This window comes from Protopterus annectens, chromosome 4.part1 (assembly GCF_019279795.1).
Source record: "Protopterus annectens isolate FY-2018-M chromosome 4.part1, PAN1.0, whole genome shotgun sequence".
Taxonomy (NCBI): Eukaryota; Metazoa; Chordata; order Ceratodontiformes; family Protopteridae; genus Protopterus; species Protopterus annectens.
Window position 1 is genome coordinate 154047588 of NC_056734.1, and position 20554 is coordinate 154068141.

The following is a 20554-nucleotide window of genomic DNA, read 5'->3' on the forward strand; positions in this document are numbered from 1 at the left end:
AATTACTAATCAGTGGGCATAACACAAATGAGATGTGGTTTACTTGCGGTTATGGACATCATAATCAGAATATTTTAGCCTTACTTTCTCTGCACATGCAATCCAGAAATATACAGAATTTCCTAGTATATTCCATTCCTTCTCTTCCTTACTTTTTTATCTACTCCCATTAAAACCAACTACACATTTAGTCTACTTTGCAAATGCAAGGTTCTAGCTACAGTATATTGAACCGCATCATCTTCCTGTAATCCCCCATGGAAAATCTGCTTGTGACATTTCCTTCACTGTACATGCAATCTTAATGGGCTCAGACGGTAGCCCACCACTGTAAATTTATACCAATGGCCCAGGGTGGTGCTAAAAAAGCGTCACATACCAGACCAACTTTGAGATCTAATTACTGAAACAACCAAGCTTAAATCTTACTTCCATTACACATGGTGCGCTATTTCAATGCATTTTAACTAGTGTAAAAACTATACACACAGTACAGCTTAACAGCCCTTTATTAGCATGTCTATGTTCCTCAAGAGATGCATGTCAGGGTCCAACCTGAGCAGCCTGAGCATGTATGGTTACTACTATTTAGTAGGTCAGTACAAGGCAGACTGAGGAGCTTCTGCAGGTTAGCTCAACTCTAGAGAAAGTCTGTGGTGCCAGTGGGCTCACCTAGCAAAGGAAGGATGCAGATGTAGGACAGCGAAGCACATTCTCCCAAACAGCTGTAATCCAATTTGACCAGGGAGGAGTTAATAGACAGGAACAGAAATGTCCCATATCAGCAAGGACCAAGTCTGGGATTTTTTTCCACGGCTGGGCTGTGGACTAACTGTTCAAGTGTATTCATGAAGTCCAAAAATCTCCAGTCATACAACTTTCAGAATGTACAGATCTCCCAGTTGATGGTGGGGCAGCTGCAGTCTCCTAGGAGAATGGTGTCTGGCTTACACATAGGGACTCCATACTGGTTAAGTAGGAGGTATGGGAGAGGGATCCTGTAGTTAACAAAATCCTTTTACTACATCATGGCTTATAATAAGACTGATATAAAGGTGGTCAAGTCACCCTATCTGAACCAGTCTGGAGGGGATACAAAAATATAGAAACACGTACAAGTTGTGGTGACAGTGGCCATATACAAGGGAATGTAACATTCCATGTCCTGGGATACTCCAACTTTAGTGCCTACTTCTAATGCAGCGAGCATGAACAACTGAGGATGACAGTGGGTACGTGCAAAAGAATGCAATAAATCCTGGGATACTCAGGTCTGGCCTTGAGCACCCTGAACACCTGAGTATCTACAATTCATGAAGTTGAAAAGGACCTTCAGTTTAAGTGTGCCCGCCCTAATCTGTGGGAAATGTAGTGCTTTTGGACAGTACAGAATCATTCAAGATCTTTTTACACCTTATCGCTACTACTGACCTCTATTTTTCACTGGGCAGGTTTGTTCAACTACAGGTACTGTAATACACTGCTTCTTCACCTCAGCAACCGAGTCCTCTCCCTTTAAGGAGCAGCCCTCAATGGGCACTTCTGAGTAGACTGCATCAATTAAACAGACAGCCAAAGAATGGGGATATCTCCTTGCAGCACTGAAGGGGTGCTAAATGTCAACTGAAGAAACACTTCTAAAGCTGTCCAAGTAACATTACATTCCCTTGCATATGCCCACTAGGTCACACACACTTAATTTTACCAGTGCACAAATACAGAAAACTCACTTCTACCAAAGCACTCAAGCAGATCACTCTTACCACATACTCATTTACACATCATCTACGCCTCTACTATCTACAGTTTCACTTAACCCCAAAGACAATATATTGTCTGTAGTCTTTTCAAACTAAATTTACAGTGACTGCAACCTTTCCTAAACATGCTCCAAACGTTACCAGACAATTCCACTCCAGCAGACTTCTCAGGAATCTCCCGGTGTGCACACAATATTCCATAGGACGAGTATTATTTGGAGAAAAGGAGCCTTACTCTAACCCACCATCACATCATACAACACAACAGTACTTGGTCTTACATCACCGACTGAACTGTGAAGGCAAGTTTATTGAATGATTTTTTTTATTTTATTTGTTGAAGTTACATTTGTTGACTGGGATAGTCTAACTGGATTTATGTCCATTTTCAGTAGAGTCCCGGGGAGATAAACTCCAAGAGATTACTAGACTACTAACATACAGGTAATAGTTGTTATACAGTTAAATACTACAAATTTTAAACAGTTCAGGAATCTTCACAGTTTATACAAAAAACATGTTACAAGCGTTAGATATTTCAGACTTTATGTACAAGATTTCATTAGTAACTAGAAAGTAATTGTTAAACAAATGCATACTTCAAGTTTCAACAGTTCAGCAATGCTCACAGTTTAAACACTTGTTGCCTGGCTTAGGTAGGACGCTTTAGAATTATATGCAGAAGAATTTAATAGAATTTAAATAGGTACTTAAATTATCTCTATTAGGATAAGATACGTTTTTGCCAAGGATAGGCCTTGATCTAAAAAGACACAGATAGAGCAGGAATTAGGTCTTAAGAGAGGGTATTTGGGATATAGTATGAGATTAGTCTGGATGATGTTAATACAAAGGGCAAAAAGGATGGTCTATACACCCATGCAGATGGAGAATACAGTTAAGACTGCTGAATCCTACACAAATGCACTCTATAAGCACTTACAAAAGTGCATGGATCGTGCTATCCCAAACAGAACCAAGATGCTATCCTCCAAAAAAAGGAAGCCAATCTGGTGGTCCCCTGCCATAAACTCTACAAAAGAAGGAAGAAACTGTTGCAAAAGAGAGTAAAATCCCATGAGTGGAGGAGCTCCCTGGTCAGCTTCAGTACGAAGCCGAGATCCCTTATAAGATACTCAAAAGCTAGCTTCTTCTTTCGGCTTTTCCCGGTTACGGGTCGCCACAGCGGATCACCTGTCCGCTCATGATTGGCAGTGCAGTTTTACGATGTGGAGTGGCCAGCCCAACCTTCCAAGGAAAGCACACACTCATGCTTAGGGCCAATTTAGAGTATCCAATCCACCTACAGCATGTCTTTGGGATGTGGGACGAAACCGGAGCACCCAGAGGAAACCTACGCGACCACAGGGAGGACATGCAGACTCCAGACAGAAGGCACCCCAGCCGAGGATCGAACCGGAGAACCTCTTGCTGTGAGGTGGCAACGCTAACCGCTGCACTACTGTGGCAGCCCCCTCAAAAGCTGGCAACGAAAACAAAATTGCCACTGATTCTAAGGACAACCACAAGGCATTCTATAGCTATGTCAAGAATCTCAATGGCAACACCCAGATCTGCTCTGAGTTACAGCACAATGGCACGAAAAGTACAGAACCAACTGATATTGCCAACATCCTGGCAGATAGGTGCAGTGCTAACTTTACCCCCCTCTCACTCCCTAAAGGGCCCATATCTATACAGGAAGAATGCAGAGTCCCTGTAATCACAACTACGCAGGTAAAAGCTGCACTCTCTAAAGCCAAAAACACAGCAAACATGGGACCGGGCAGCATCCCAGGCTGCGTTTTACACAAACTGACTCCCCACCTAAACACTATGTTCAACCACAGCCTCACGTTAGGCTTTGTGCCCACTGAATGACGTATAGCAACAGTATACCACTCCACAAAGGGGGATCCACCACTGATCCCTGGAACTATCGCCCTATTAGCTTGACGAGCCTGGTCTGCAAGGCCATGGAACGTATCATCATGGAACTCATAAATAAAGACATTGGAAACCTCCAAACTCTGGACCCCACCCAGTTTGGGTATGTGAAAGGCAGATCATGCCTCCTGAACCTGACTGACTTCTTTGAGGCAATCACCAAAGCCATAGACAAGGGTAAGGTGGTTCACATAGCCTATCTTGACCTCACCAAGGCTTTCAACATCATCTCCCATTCTGGAATTATAGCTAAACTCACTAAACTAGGTATAAATCCCTACGACATATGGCTCAATGACAGAAACCACACTGTAAAAGTTGCAGACTCCAAATCTGACTTCAAACCAGTGACAATTGGAGTACCACAGGGTTCAGTCCTGGGACCTCTCCTGTTCGGTATCTACTTCTCTGAAGTACAGGCTAACACACAAGGCCCCTGGCTAATGAAGTTCGCAGATGACTGCAAACTAGGAGCCATAGTATAGTCCCCAAATGATGTGAACATCCTACAGAAAGGCCTCACTGAGACAGATGCCTGGTGTCAGAGCCAAGGCCTTAAGCTCAATGCCAAAAAGTGCACTGTCAACCCCTTTGGTAAAAACTCTGTACCCATGAATTACCACATAGGGGCAGTCTACTTAATGGCCGAATGTGTGACGAGACCTTGGGACCCAGGTGGACAGTAGTCTCTCCTTTGATAATCACATCGCCACAGTAGTCAGGAAATTCTTCTATGTGGCACACCATCACAAAAAGGGTTCTCATCCAGGAAAAAAAGAGGTCACTGCTCCCTCTACTCAACACTCATTAGACCCAATATAGAGTACAACACCCCTTTTGGAATGTGCCTCACAAGACATCTGCAGCAGCTGGAAAGGCCACAAAAGTACCTCACAAAGAGGATTACTGGTCTCAAACAGATGCCCTACACTGACCATCTCAAAAAAACTCCAGCTTTACTCCATAGCATATTGCCTACTCTGAGGTGATCTCTGCCTAACATATAAAGCTATGTCAAATCCAACGCTGTTGGACATGCTACACCTAAATAAATCCCAATCCCTCCAAGCTACATGCTCTAGGGACCTAAACCTTGTCACCACAATAAACAGGACATGCTGGAGGGATAGATTCCTGTCCCAGAGCCTTCCCATACACTGGAACAAGCTACCCATCTATGTCAAGCAAAGTTCCTCATTAACACTCAAGAAAAATCTTGATGAGTGGATGGGAAATAGGAAATACACCCCAGGGATCACTTCTGTGGCTCTGCTCGACAGGGGCACAGGAAAATAACTTTCTTGGGAGGCATAAGCCAGGGAACCTTATTGGCTAGGCTTACTTAGGCCCTTGGGCCGATAGCATAGTATCTACCTATGAACCTAAAAAAGGCATGTAGGCAGACTAGAACTTTACATGCAGCTTTCAAGAGAGGCGGTACACTTCAGCACAATTCAAATAGACATTGTTGAAAACATGGGGAAAAAGCACAAGAAAATGTCAACATCAAGATAAGTGGAAATATTTTGCTAAAAAAAGAGTGGTGGTGAACTAACATTGACAAGAGTCAAGTCAAATTAGATTTTTTATGGTTTTACAAGAAATGGTGAAAATATAAGTTGCTAGCATCACACTTTCACGCTATCCTTTCAACTTCCCCAATTACTCCTCCCCCTAAAGGGTAGCCAACAAGACATGTTAAGACATTTTGAAGACCTAAAGAAAATTTTATATGTACAGGGAGTGATCATTGGGAACTTCTCTGTTGACATTTCCTGTAGGTTTGTTGAAACCACTTTTTATAAAGACAAACAACGTCATTCACAGTTACAGCTGTAAAAATATGGGTGAAAAATATGCCCTGAAGTGAACTTGCAAAATGTTCTACATAAACAAAGCAAGCAAAATTTGCAGAGCCAAATTACATGAAAGTAAATTTTGACTCTGAACTACTATATCTGAACAAGGAAATGAGTGTTCAAAGACCAAAACTTAAAAAATGACAGTATGCAGAATTTGTTGTATAAAGAAGGTAGTGTTTATGCATAAAATGCAGTGACGGTTTAATAAAATTAGTTGGAAGATGCCTGCATTTGATGGTTTATTTTTTAGTTGATCGTAAATATTTTAAGATAATTTCCTCTTGGCTGTATGTTTTACCTTTTCATATCCCTGGTTTTACACTTTAAAAGGTTTGTAGCAGAGGTGATAAAGTCTGCTGTTTAATATCTTTCTTCATAAGCTTAAGCCTTTGTGACCCTTATAACATTTTGCATAAAATGTTACTATGGTTCATTTTCTTTTCTATTAATGTAAGCACTTATGCCATTGTTTAAATTGCAATTTAAGGAAGTTTAAAAAAACTGTTGCGTTTCTTAATGCTAAGGTCTGCAGTCTTACTCATTAAATGCAGACAAATGCATAACCTACTTCTGCTCACGTCACTCAATGGAGTTGAAAACTCCCACTCACATCCTGTCCATCATAGGACACTGAGCCAGACAGTAAAGTTGGGGATACTGCCGCTGCAAGGCATAGACCAAAATTTTCAACCCGCCAAATTTCCATGAAAAATGTTAGGTGAAAACTTAGCAGTTAGGTTAGAGAATACCTTGTTCACTGCAGATGATCCTGGCATTAGTATAAAGTCCTCCCAGGGAAACCAGCTGTGACAAGGTCAGTGCTGTCTTGTTAGAAAAGCAGGTTCCCCGAATACAGTACTTAAATTCGGTCAGTTTAACATTTTTCCCCCTGGTTAAGCATCCAGAGTGTACTGATGGTCAGTACACTACCAATCTAGCATTGTTGCCCTCCTATTCTGTCTTTAAAAAAAAATTATGTCTTCAACAGAAATTATGAATGGAAGGCCTCTACAGGCAAAGGGGATGGTGCATTAGAAGCAAGACCCATGAATAAAAAAGTACTAAAACATAAAACAAAACAAAACCAAAGTTAAAGTTCAAATTCATATTTCTACAGTAATCTGCCAAAAAGTTATTAAAAAGCAAATGCTCAAACAGCTACATAAAAATGATTGCCAAAAACCACATCATCCAGCTACTTGCATCTAGAAAAGCTTTTAAAACAGACAGTGTATTACTAAATACCAATACATATTACATTATGCACTCACGAAGCTCCCTGTTTAATTCTCCTGTGTAGTCCATTTCTTCTTTATAGTGCTCACCTCTCACCTACAACTAAATACCACAAATATCAACATAGGAATTAATCACGACATTTTCAGAATACAACTATAAGCTGCGGTGGTGCAGCGGTAGCATTGCTGCCGCACAGCAAGAGGTTCTCCCGTTCGATTCTCGGCTGGAGCGCCTTCTGTGTGGAGTCTGCATGTCCTCCCCGCGGTCGAATGGCATTCAAAAGACATGCGTAGAATGGGCATGCCTTCGTTGAAGGTTGGGCGTCGAGCTGGCACCTCACCACTCGTAAAAAATCTACTGCCAATCATTAGCAGACCGGAGTTCCGCTGTGGCGATCCCTAACCGGGAAAAGCCGAAAATAAGAACATTCTCAGAATACAACTATCTACTGAGCCATGCCTTGGAATTAATTGGTTCTCCCATTTGCCAAGATATAAAAAAAAAACTGTTGCACAATGGTTTTGTCCGTGGTCAAATAAGGGCAAGGCAAATTCCTTAGCCCTCTTACCATACAAAAGTTACAATGCCATGTTTTTATGTTTTTGCTAACACTCTTATTAAACCTGCAACTCAGTTATATGAAAAGATCTGAATGAGAGAGTTCCCTCAAAAGATTACCCACACCCCATTGTCACACAAAGGATTCATGAAAATGTGGAGTCATTAAATATGCTAGACCAACAATACATTTAACTTCTGAATGGAAAAGAGAAAAAAAAAAAAAAGGTCAAAACTGGTTATGACTAGGTTAGAATGATAAGATATACAATCCCAGATTTACAAAGACCAGCCCTCAAGATCTGGGGAAATCTTGTGTCCTCATGTTCACCCCCCCACCCCCGAAAAAAATGAAGGGAAGAGGGACAGAGGGAGGGATGTGAGGCTGAACAAAAACAGACAACACAGATGGAACGTTATGGTGAGTACCCAGCTTCCCGAGCCCTGGGTGGACCCCAAGGAAGGATATGCCACAGAACAGTTGAGCCAAATACCGATCTGCGTCTTGAGAACAAATCCAATTTGTAATTATTGAAAAAGTGTGGATTTGACCATGCAGCAGCTGCACAAATAATCATGTAAGGAAGCTCTAGACTGAAAAACCGTGGATGTCGCAACCGATCTGGTGGAATTGGCTTTTACTGGTATCTGTAGAGGACGGTTGTGTAAGCCAAGGTAATGCATTCCGTTATCCATTTGGCTATAGTCACTGACAATTGGCCAAAGTGTTGATGTGTAAAAGAAACAAATAGCTGGACTGACTTTCTGAATTATTTAGTCCTATGAAGATAGCAGTTTAACTACCTATGAACATCTAGTGAGTGGAGAAGGAATTCTCTCTCATTTCTGTAGTTTGGAAAAAATATTGGCAAGTTGATGGCTTGATTGATGTTGGTTTCTACAACCACCTTCGGTAGAAAGGAAGTATTGTCTTTGTGAAAAATAAGGGGGTTTAGAAGATGAGGCTTAAATTTCTGAAACTCTCTCAGCAGAGGTTATGGCTGATAGAAAGGCAGTTTTCCAGGAAAGAAATTTTAATGTAAACTTTGCTGCTGGTTCAAAGGGAGAAAAGCTAGAAGCACTAAGGAAAGATCCCAAGGAGGTACGGGATCCTTCAAAGGGGGTCTTAGCAGATATGCACCTTTTAAAAGTACTTTACAAATTTTGTCAGATGCCAATGAAGAATTTGAAATTTCAATATGAAAATTCAAGATTGCTACTAACTTGAATTTTAATGGTAGAAGCACCAATTCCTCTGTGAAGCAGTTCCGCAAAGTATTGGAGAACCGTACAGGTGGGTACTGTGAAAGGGTCTACATCATATTGTTCAGCTGAAATAACAAACCTTTACCATTTGCTTTTGTATAATTTCCTCGTACAGGGTTTATGGAAGGATAACAAATGGAGTGGCCAGGGGATGACAGGGCAGACTGCCTGGCTATCACATAACCAGAGAAAGCATGCGGTTAGTTTGAGATTTGTCAGGTCCGGAGGAGTCAATCCTGTTGGAGGAGACAGGTGGTCTGGAGTTAGATCCAAAATCCATGGTGGAGGGCAATGAGGATTATCCTGGTGTTCAAGCCGGATGCTTTCTATAAAAACTTGGGGATCAGTGGAGTTGGGGGGTTAGGCATATAACAGACCGGGGGCCCAAATGTGTAGAAGAGCAACCTTTGGTGACTCCCCCCGCAGGTGGAATTACGGCAAAGAAGTTGTGGCATTTGTTGTTCAGGGGGACACACATAGGTCGGAGCAGGGTTAGCCCCACCAACGAAAAATCATTTACTACTCAGTGGTTGAGGGACCAGTTGTGAGGCAACAGGCTGGATCTGCTGAGCTTCTCTGCCATCACGCTGGACATCCCCAGAATGTGTGTTGCTACCAGAAAGCAATTGGAGGCTATCACCCACTACCATACTCGAGGGCTTCTTGACAGAGGGTAAGACCTGTTTCGTCCTCTTTTGTTGATGTACCAAATGACCATCATGTCTGTTTGAACTGCAATTGTTCCCAGAGAGAGGGAGCCCTGGAATGCTCGCAATGCTAACAGCACTAGTCTCATCTCCAGGACGTTTACATGCAAACTGGCCTCTTTGGGGGACCAAGTGCCTTAAACTGCCTTTCCCAGATAATGCCCCTCACCCTACCTGGGAGGTGGCCTTGCTGGGGTTGATCTTATTCTACCATTTGAGATAGTCCTTGCAAGTCTGACTTATTCTTATCGTTGCTGACATGGGGTGGGTGAAGGACAATCGAGTTTGCAGCATCCAGTATAGAACTTTCATATGGTATTATGCCACAGGAGCTAGAGCAATGTCTGCCACCATTGCACCCTTCTAACATCTTCCTGACCAAAAATTATGAACTGCAAATTATCTTGATTGGTTTCTGATGCTGAGAAGACAAAGATAGGGAATGGAGACAACCATAGATGATGTGTCAAAGAGTGCTCTGATGAACTCTAGTCTTTGAGTGGCTTGCAGTTGAGACTTTGCATGATTTATTGTGATTCCCAGAATCAAACAAGTCTAACACCTGATCTGTTGCTTGTAGCAATTGATGCCTGTGTGGGGCAGTGATGAGCCAATCATCCAGATAACAGAAACACCCGGATTCACTGCAGTCTCAATTGAGCTGTTACTACCACCATACATTTGGTAAACACTGAGGGCAGAGTTCTGAACTGGAAGTGACCGATTCCCACTCAGAACCAAAGGTGTCTCCTGGATCATCTGTTCATTTTTATATGACAGTATGCATGCTGGAGGTTTATCGAGCACATATAACTGACCTTGCCCAAAAAGGGTGGAAGAGACTATACCGTGAACATCCAGAACTTTGTATGCATGACTGACTTTTAGAACTAAAAAAGAACTTTGAGCAAGTCCTGGATCCTTTCTGGTCTGGTGGGACCTCTTGGATCACTCTTTTTTCTAGCAACTGTAAGACCTGTTGAGTTGCTAACTACCGCTAACTGGGTGGAACGTCCAGAAGCTTGTTTGTCATCTGAGGAGGAAGGTAAAATGATATGGAATAACCTCTGGTAATTCTCTGCACCCAAGTATCGTTTGTTAAACCTATCCAGGCTGATTGGTACAGAGAAAAACGCCTCTAGACTGCCTCCAGAGAACGACAATCAGGAGCGCTGATAGGGTTGGTCCAAGAACATTTCTCTGGACCCATTATTTTGCGGGCCTCCTCTGCCACTTGGGCATCTTCTATTACCACAGTTTCCCTCTCTGCCTCTGGAGAACCGGTTTCACTTGTGTCAGGGAATGGACCTTGTGACTTCCTGAACCACATTTTACAACCCCCTTGCTGATTCCTTGAAAAGGATAGTGTGGGGGGGGTTGAAAAACATACTCCAACAGCAGAGCGAGAGTCTTCCCATCCTTCTCACACCTGGAAAGCATTTATTTCACTGTAGGGCCAAAAAGTGATGATCACTCAAACGATGCGTTGACGAGCAAAGGAGTTAAAAGCTCCGCAAAGTAGCACAGGTGCATCTAGGCGTGTCTCTTCATGTCTAAACCTGAACTCACCGCCCGTGCAGCACCCTCTAGCATTGGATTACAACCACATGGTCACATTAACCACAGACTAAGATATTCAAATGAGGAACAACAGAAGCTTGAACCTCCTCCGTTGCAACCTTTGCCAATGAGCTGGAAAGTTCCTTAAGTCCCTTTGCAGTCTCGTAAAATGGGCAAAATAATTCAGTGATCGGACAGCAAAAGTCGCTGAAGTATAAACTTGTTTCCCCAGTCTGTCCATCAACCTAGACTCCCTGTTAGGAGGATGGAAAGTCGAACTCTCCTCTGCAAGTTCTTTGTGGCTGCTGCCACAACCATGGCATCAACAGGTACACTCTTACTCCAATACTGCCTATCTACTGGGGGGTGCCATGATCTTATCAGGTCTTTTTGGTAATGGCTCAATCGTATCTGGCTTCTTCCATGCCTTTCTAAAAATCAAATCCACTAATTTGTCAGGAGGCAGGGTGACCCAGGAGGAAGATGGGACATCTCCAAAAGCCCCCAATATACCAATTCTTCAGAGGAAGGAGTGTGGCCAGACCAACTACCCTTCTGTTTTAGGAGTTCAAGAATGTCTCCAAAGGAGATGTCTTTGGGTGGTGGGTTGGGGGACTCTTCCCCTTTGTCAAAATCAGTATTGGTGGTAAGAGACTCCTCCAGTGAGTAAACATGTTTCCTCTAACACCTTCTCTTCCGAGAGACTTCTTCAGTGGGATGATCCCGGAGAAGTATCGGAAGAACTAGGGATCCCCGACTGGAGACTCTGGGCTGGCTTGTCCCCATGGTGCAGAATGATGGTGATCACACAACAGAACCAGATAGGTAGCCAGAGGTGGGTCCAATGGGGGGTGGAGAGGACCAGTCTGCTCCAAAGAATCAGAGAGGACCTTCTGAACCACCTCAAAGGCTGACCTCCCTGGGGGGAGGAAACCAACAGAGCAGATGGTAAGGATCTCTGGTCCCTTGAACCTCCCCCTCCCAAAGGATGACCGCCCGAGAAGGAAGCTGGAGCCAATCTATCCAGCACCCAGTTTCCAAGAGGGAGGGAAGGCTCCAAAAGCACCACAGTCAATCCCACCCCCTGGACCAGACGTGGAGGCTTCAGTTCCAGGAGCCCTCCGGATCCGAACACATGGGAGCAGAGAAGCTCAAGATCATAGTCGGAGCTGATGAAACCAGTTTCCTCATATCTGACCCAGATGGCTCCAGGCCGCTCAGACCGGAGAACTCTGAAAGAAAGGAGTCAATCAGAGGAGGAGTGGAAGATGGAGGACATCCCAGATCCAAAGGGGTCGAACTAGCAAGGTACCCTTCTAGAGCTGCTCAGTGACCTGCTCCCTCGCCATTCTCGCCACATCTGCTTCAGTGAGGCTTCAGGTCAAACGAGAGGATACAGAGGCAGGCTTGGAATGCCTCCCCAAAAAAAGGAGAAGGGAGCCAAGATGGAGCCAAATCTATAGAAGGTGAGAAGTATGCTGAGACAAGGGTTTCACATCCAAAGATTTCTAATCTACCTTCTTTGGCTCTGAAAACGAAGAGGCCTTCTTCAGATCACAGACTTTTGATACAACCGGAGAAGTCAGATCCGATTTTAACAACTTTGTCAGTTTTGAGGAGGCTGGAATCTCAGCCAAACTAGGCCTTTTTCCATGCTTGAGAGTAGAAGTCTAGGGCTGATCTCTGTAAAGCCATACGAAAAAAGAGGAGGGCAGCAGGCCTTTTAATATCTACTTATTTTTTCCTTTCATTAATAGCTCTGGGGTTAAAAGCCCCACATATCTGACAGTCTAGGTCCAAGTAGGACCTAGACAATATAGACAAAGAATGGCCCTTGGAAAAAGGCATCGTGTGCTGGTAACTGGTACACTTTTTGACCCCCTTCTCACACAAAGTCAAAAGAGGAAAGAGGAAAATCCAGGGAAGAAACAAAGGATGGTAGGGGACAAAAAAGGATAGTAAGGATTTTTTTTTTTTTTTTTTAGGAAAATGGCAACAAAGGAAAGACTAGAATCGAGGAGAGTCAAAAAGAAAGGTAGAATATGTCAAAAAGTAAGGTAAATATCACTTAAACAATAATGAAGGTCGAGAACTGTCAATAACCACATCTGGTCACGAAAGCAGCAAATGAGAACTGAGGTGATGGGGCAGTGCATTGTGGGTAGGGGAGAGCTCAAGAGCTTGAATGTTTCCATGAGCTGTAGTAACAGCAGAGTTGGATCAGACCTCAGATCCTGAACCCATTCGTGAGGATGAATGAAAATTCACATCAGATCACTGTGTTCAAAAAGTGTATGTCATGCTCTAAAGCATAATAGGCTTGTACTCTATACCAGCTCTCCCATTTGAAGGCCAAGCCCTGAAAGGACAGTAACAAACATCCACACTCTGGCATAAAAGCACCAAAAAACTAGGGGGGGGGGTGGATGGAGGGAGCAGCAGCTGCTACGGCAGCAGTGATCATTCAAATATCTACAGTTACTGCTACCATATTACATCTAAACTGAAAAATTCATAGTCCGATGTGATCTTCAAAAAGCTTCAGATTATTACAACTTCAGGACACCTGCCATTTTCCTATATTACCACGAGACAAGGTCACCATATGGGCTTGTCTTGAGACACCCAGACACAAAAGCACCCGCACACACTGCAAATGCACGGCTCAAAACAATTCAACCAAACGAAAAAAAGAGCCAGCACATGGTCTTGAGACAAGCAAAGATGAGGACTGGTACTAATACAGCAATTCAGAATAGTCACAGCTTGTCTGTTTATGTACTACAGGCATGGCCAATAATCAAGACTGACAAAAAAAAAATCTTTCTGCAGTATGTATATATCAGCCACCATTACCTGCAGTGACAAAAAAAAACAGTAATACTGCTAAACATACTCAAGTTTGCTCCAATTAAATGAAAACCATTCCATAAGGAAGCATTACTAAAAAAAATGTTCATGTCAATTCTAAAGTGGGGGGATCTGCTAAACACCAATCCACTGCCATAAATTCAGCAACATATGGGAATTCTGTTACTAATACTCTAGTTATAATATCTACGTCAATTTTAAAACTACTGATTCTTACCCAGTTTTACTACCCGTACCTTCTGCATATATATTTACTCTTCTGAAAAAGATGCAATGCTGTAAATCTGGTGTGCAAAAAGTTAATCCTGGTTATGTTGTTAATCGTTGTTTGAATTGTTCTATATTTTATACCTGTCTGGCCTAAAAAAAAATTCACTTTGACCTCTGCGCAAACCTAAAAAAAATGATTTAAATAAATGTTATACTAGCAACAAAACCCTTTTTGCAGTTTTGTCAACAATTGAAAACATCTGCGGTAGTAGAATAATAAATGTATTGTCAATCCTAAATTTATTAAGTGTCTTAAATTAATGTGAGAATTCTCACTACTACATTTAACCATGAAATAGTACCTTCCATTATAGACGTGTGTGCAGCAATAGCATGCCCAACACACAGGCAACTTGAAAAAGAGTACAAATGAGCCAGCAATATATCCACAGTGATCTCTGCTTGTCATATTACTGTTAACCAATTAAAAACTTGGCATGCAGTATTAATGTACAAGATTCACAGAATACGCAATTTAGCAAAGGTCACAGAGTAAAGGAATTTGTCAATCCCTTTAAAGAAAGGCAGTGAAGCCACAGCCTTTGTGAAATGGGCCCCTCCCTGCCAGAAGTAGCTTGTTATGGTGAGAGTGTACTTACTGAAACAGGAGCCACAGGAGGGTAAATTATTTGTCTTAAAAGCTGAACAACATCTTGAATCAACTTTCCCTTTTCTTCATACTTATGCACCTAAACTGAAGGGCCAAAGAGAACTTCAGAGACCATTTAAAATTTCAGTTTTGACATCTTGAAGATTTTTGAGAATGAAATTAAGTCAGTCTTAATGACTGAAACAGTTCTAGAGGAGGAACCAGTAGCATTATGACCACACTTAAATATGGTTAGAAGCAGATGAAACCTCAGAAGGAAGATTAAGCAATGAGCTCATGTTCTCAAAGAAAAGCAAAAACTAGCATGTGAGCTTGACAGTTTAAAATCCCAAATGATAAAATACTGAAGGAATATACTTTCTTCCCCAAGTTTTCATCCTTTCCCACTGTGGGAAAAACAGCAGTATTTTGTTTCAGAGGTTTTGATGGCTAAACCCCAAAAGGGTCTGTTTTAGTATTAGAAAAAAAATACTTGCCTGTGGTACCTCATAGAATCTATCAGACTTCCTAGGAGCAGGAGAAAGACTATAAGGGTAAGCTAAAAGCAGTGAGAAAAAAAAAACATTTGCTAAAGCTGGCAACACCAGAGGAACAGCTGCAGAAATTGGCATTTCTAACTGTGACTAGTCATTATAAATTTCTGTGTTAAAGGAATTTCATTCTGCACCCACTGAAAAAACTCTCATCTTAGAAGTTTCAGAAAAGGATAAATCTTCAGTAGAGAAATATAAAACTATACACTCCCCAGAATGCTTAGATTTTTAAGACATCCCCAAGATAGACCTCTCACCCTGTAATGCCTGCTCTTTTGACTAAAATTCCACAGAAAGAATACAGTTCCTTTTTGCTAAGATACACAAAAAGCAAAGAAAAAAGCACTAATGAGTTCCTTGGCAAATTCTAGTTAGGTTCCTCTTGCCCATAGGGATTGTACCAGCAGACTGGAAATCTTTCTCACCATGTTCACCTTTCCTGGGGCTCCATAGGAGGTTACTAGGTTAATGGCCCTGGGACCCTTGCAATCCTAGCCAAGAGTTTATCCCCAAAAAGAAACCCGTCAGCACCTGTCACCCCTGTCAATGAGGGACACAGGTGGAAGCCCTGGGACATACCTGTGGTTTCCCATCCACTCATCAGTGTTGCACTTGAAAAGGGTCAGCGAGGTGTGTTAGATATGAATATTAGGCTGAAATTAATTATTTTGTAAATATGCTGAAATAAAAAGTTTGCTTGAATATATGTACAGAGTTTAAAATGTGCATTCATACTATATGTATAACAGACAGGCTTCTCTTCACAGCATCAAAAAGAAAATGCCTAACAAAGCAATATTGGAAAACAAGCATTACATGATTTTCTCATGTTTGCAGAACAAATATCTATTAACAGACATCCTTTTTTATAAATTCAGCAATACGTGATGTTTTTTCAGTAGGAACAGCTTATACAGATGTTTCCTTTCAGAATGGCATCCTCACATCAGCAAAAGTGCTTAAATCACAAAAAGACAATAGAAAAGTCTAAAAAAAGACATTATGTGACTTCCCACAGAAGGCCAGAAAAACATACCAAGAGGAAATAACATCTATGTTTGCATGACTAGCTATCTATATAGCAATTGTAGTAATTCAGTTATGTGAGAGAAGGACAGAGAGAGGTATTTTGTAGAAGTCATCATTCATATCTGTAATGAAGGAAAACTTTGTAAATATATGCTACAAATCTGACAGACGTGGTTTGTTATAAAATAAGTTATCTGTAACTGTGCTTATAGCTGCAAAATATATTTATCAGTGTGCAATTTGAAAGGCTTGGTGCTTTAAACAGACTACAGATGGAGTCATGCAAAGCTCTGTGTCTCTGATTCAGCAGTAAACAGCACAGCAAAACTTTGTCTCTTAAGAAGACTATGGATGCAGCAGGCATAGGAGCAGAGCATGCAAATGAAAATAAATTTTTCAAGGTGCTTTGTTTGAGAAATATGGGATATCTATTCCAGAGACGAGGCAGCCTCTGAGAGACAAACCTGTCTCTCCAGTAGGTTTTATTGATGTCATATTATATTCAGGCCATTCGAGCTTGTAATGCATGAGGAGTTAGACTTACAGATATGGAGCATCTCTAGTAGGGCAGGGTTCAAGATTGCCTTGTAGGAGAGAGACACAGATCACCCCTGAGTAATCTGCACAACAACAAATAGAGTGATAGTGATTTGAGCCTGTCCACATAGGACAGGTGTTGGAGACATGGATTCAGTGGTCTTTCCAGTTGGTGCAGATGTTTGGAGAGGTACATACCAAACGGGGTGTTATACTCAATTATTGGTCTAATGAGGGAGGAGTATAGAGAGGTAATAACCTCCTTTTTTTGGCTGCAATCCCTTTTACTTATGAGATGAACCAAGTAAAAGGTTTTTCTGACCACTGCCACTATTCCAGAAACTGGCTAAGGTTCTTGCCGCCCCTAAAGTGCCTTTTTTAGGCGAGGTTCAAATGACAAATTCACCACCGTAACAGGAACAGGCAAGCAAAAACTGAGGGTGATGCTACTCAATGCCAGAAGTCTAAATCTCAAAATGCACTCACTCGAGGCACTCCTTAAAATGGAGAACATCGATATCTGTGCAGTGACTGAGACCTGGTTCAAGGCTCCAGAGAGCACCCCTGCACTACCAGGCTATAACTCATACCACACTTTTCAGCCATGCAACCTGGACCGGAACACCAAAGGCGGAGGTGTATCCATATTCATTGAGGATATCCACACCTCCAGGCTAGTTGCTCAGCGTAACGCAGCCGAGGTTATCCAAGTGCAACTAACTCTGGACAAAACTGCAATCCAAATTGTAGCTTGCTACAGATCACCCACCATGACCCAGGATTCCCACTCCTCTTTTCTTGATGTACTGGAAAATATTAGGGTTCAACCAAACACTCTAATAATGGGTGATTTTAACTACCCCACCATTAACTGGGAAAACTACTCATGTACCAACTCCTTCGCTCAACGCTTTCTGGAATTCATAAACTCCAATGCCCTGGATCAACTTATCCACACCCCCACCAGGGGCAACAATATCCTAGGTCTAGTCATTACCAATATGAGTGATCGGTGTTCCACACCTGAAGTCAATGCCTCATTGGTCCGATCCGACCATAAGCTAATTACCCTAGATATCCACATCCTGCCTCCACCCCCCATTAAGGAAACCATAATAAAAAATTTCTACAAAGCCAACTTCATGTTTCTTAAGAAAGAAGTGGTGAACTTCATGACACCCATGCAGATGGACAATACAGTTACAACGACTGAATCCTACACAATTGCACTTTATAAGCTCTTACATGAGTGCATGGATCGTGCTATCCCAAACAGAACCTAGACGCTATCCTCCAAAAAAAAGGAAGCCAATCTGGTGGTCCCCTGCCATAAACAAACTGTACAACAGAAGGAAGAAACTCCTGCAAGAGAGTGTAAAATCCCACGACTGGAAGAGCTCCTTGGTCAGCCTCAGTAAGAAGCTGCGATCTCTGATAAAATCCACTAAAGCTAGTTACGAAAACAAAATCGCCACTGATTCTAAAGACAACCACAAAGCATTATACAGCTATGTCAAGAATCTGAATGGCAACACTCAGATCTGCTCTGAGTTACAGCACAATGGCACTAAATATACAGACCAAATTAATATTGCCAACATCCTGGCAGATAGGTTCAGTGCTAACTTTACCCCCCTCTCACCCCCTAAAGAGCCCATCTCTATACCGGAAGAATGCAAAGTTCCTGTAATCACGGCTGCACAGGTAAAAACCACATTCTCCAAAGCCAAGAACACAGCATCCATGGGACCAGACAACATCCCAGGCTGCGTTCTACATGAACTACAGAGCGAACTGGCACCCCACCTAAGTACCATGTTCAATCATAGCCTCACCTCAGGCTTTGTGCCTGCTGAATGGCACACAGCAACGGTTATCCCACTCCACAAGGGGGGAGCCACCACGGACCCCGGGAACTACCTCACCATTAGCCTGACGAGCCTGGTCTGCAAGGCCATGGAATGTATCATCATGGAACTTATAAACAAAGACATTGGTAATCTCCAAACTCTGGATCCCACCCAGTTTGGGTTTGTAAAAGGCAGATCATGTCTCCTAAACCTGACAGACTTCTTTGAAGCAGTCTCCAAAGAGACAAGGGTAAGGTGGTTCACACAGCCTATCTAGATCTTGCCAAGGCTTTTGACACCATCCCCCACTCTGGAATTATAGATAAACTCACTAAACTTGGTATAAATCCCTATGTCACAAGATGGGTTGCCAACTGGCTCACTGACAGAACCCACACTGTGAAAGTAGCAGACTCCAAATCCGACTTCAGACCAGTGACATGTTGAGTACCACAGGGTTCAGTCCTGGGTCCTCTCCTGTTTGGTATCTACTTCTCTGAAGTAAAAGGTCTTTGGCTAACGAAGTCTGCAGATGACTACAAACTAGGAGCCATAATCGAAACTCCTAACGATGTGGACATCCTACAAAAGGGCCTCACTGAGACAGATGCCTGGTGTCAAAGCCATGGCCTCAAGCTCAATGCCAAAAAGTGCATTGTCATCTCCTTTGGTAAAAACTCTGTACCCATGAACTACAACATAGGCAGTAGTATACTTAATACTGAAAGTGTGATAAGAGACCTTGGGACACAGGTGGACAGTAGTCTCTCCTTTGATAATCACATCGCCACAGTAGTCAGGAAATCCTCCTACGTGGCACACCTCATCACAAAAGGTTTCTCATCCAGAAAAAAAGAGGTAATTGTTCCCCTCGACTCATCACTCATTAGACCCATTATAGAGTACAACGCCCCTTTTGATATGTACCACACAAGACATCTCCAACAACTGGAAAGGCCGCAGAAATACTTCACAAAGAGGATTACCGGCCTCAAACAGATGCCCTACGCTGACAGTCTCAAAAAACTCCAGCTTTACTCCGTCGCATATCGCCTACTCAGAGGTGATCTCTGCCTAACATACAAAGCTATGTCAAACCCAGAGCTGTTGGACATGCTCCACTTAAAGAAATCCCAATCCCTCCGAGCTACATGCTCTAGGGACCTAAACCTTGTCACCACAATAAACAGAACATGCCGGAGGGATAGATTTCTGTCCCAGAGACTTCCCATACTCTGGAATAAACTACCTATCTACATCAAACAAAGCTCCTCATTAGCACTCTTCATGAAAAATCTTGATGATGGGATGGGAAATGGGAAATTCACCCCAGGGACCACCTCTGTGGCTCTGCTCGACAGTGGCACAGGAAAATAATTTTCTTGGGTGGCAAAGGCCAGGGTACCTTTTTGGCTGGGCTTGTATAGGCCCCAGGGCCAATAGCCTAGTACCTACCTATGAATCTATGAACCTATACGATGGTTGAATGTGAGATTATCAACCTGAATGCCCACATCTCTCACCAAAGGTTATGCGCTTAAGGGGTTGCCATTGATGTGGTAATCAGTAGGGGCCATGTTTTTGCCGAATGGTATGATACTTTTTTTGGTTTAGCTTGAGGCTATGATTTTAGCACCAGTCATTAGTTGCTGTGAGACCCTCTTGCAGTATGTTAAATGTCATTTGGAGAGTCAATGACAGCACCCAAATTACAGCCGTCTGCAAACTTGGGTCAACCACAGGCCTTTTGTCTTTGCCTAGACCTCTGAGAAGTAGATGTCAAGCAGTAGGAGTCCCAGGACCACTAGCGACAGGTCTGCTTAAAGGTGGAGGCACCTATTTTGATTCTGAGGGTCCTGTCAGTGAGCCAGTTGGCCACCCACCTGATGAGATAGGGATTTACACCAAGTTGTGTTAGCTTTTCGATGGTGCCCAAGTGGGGGATTGTATCAAAG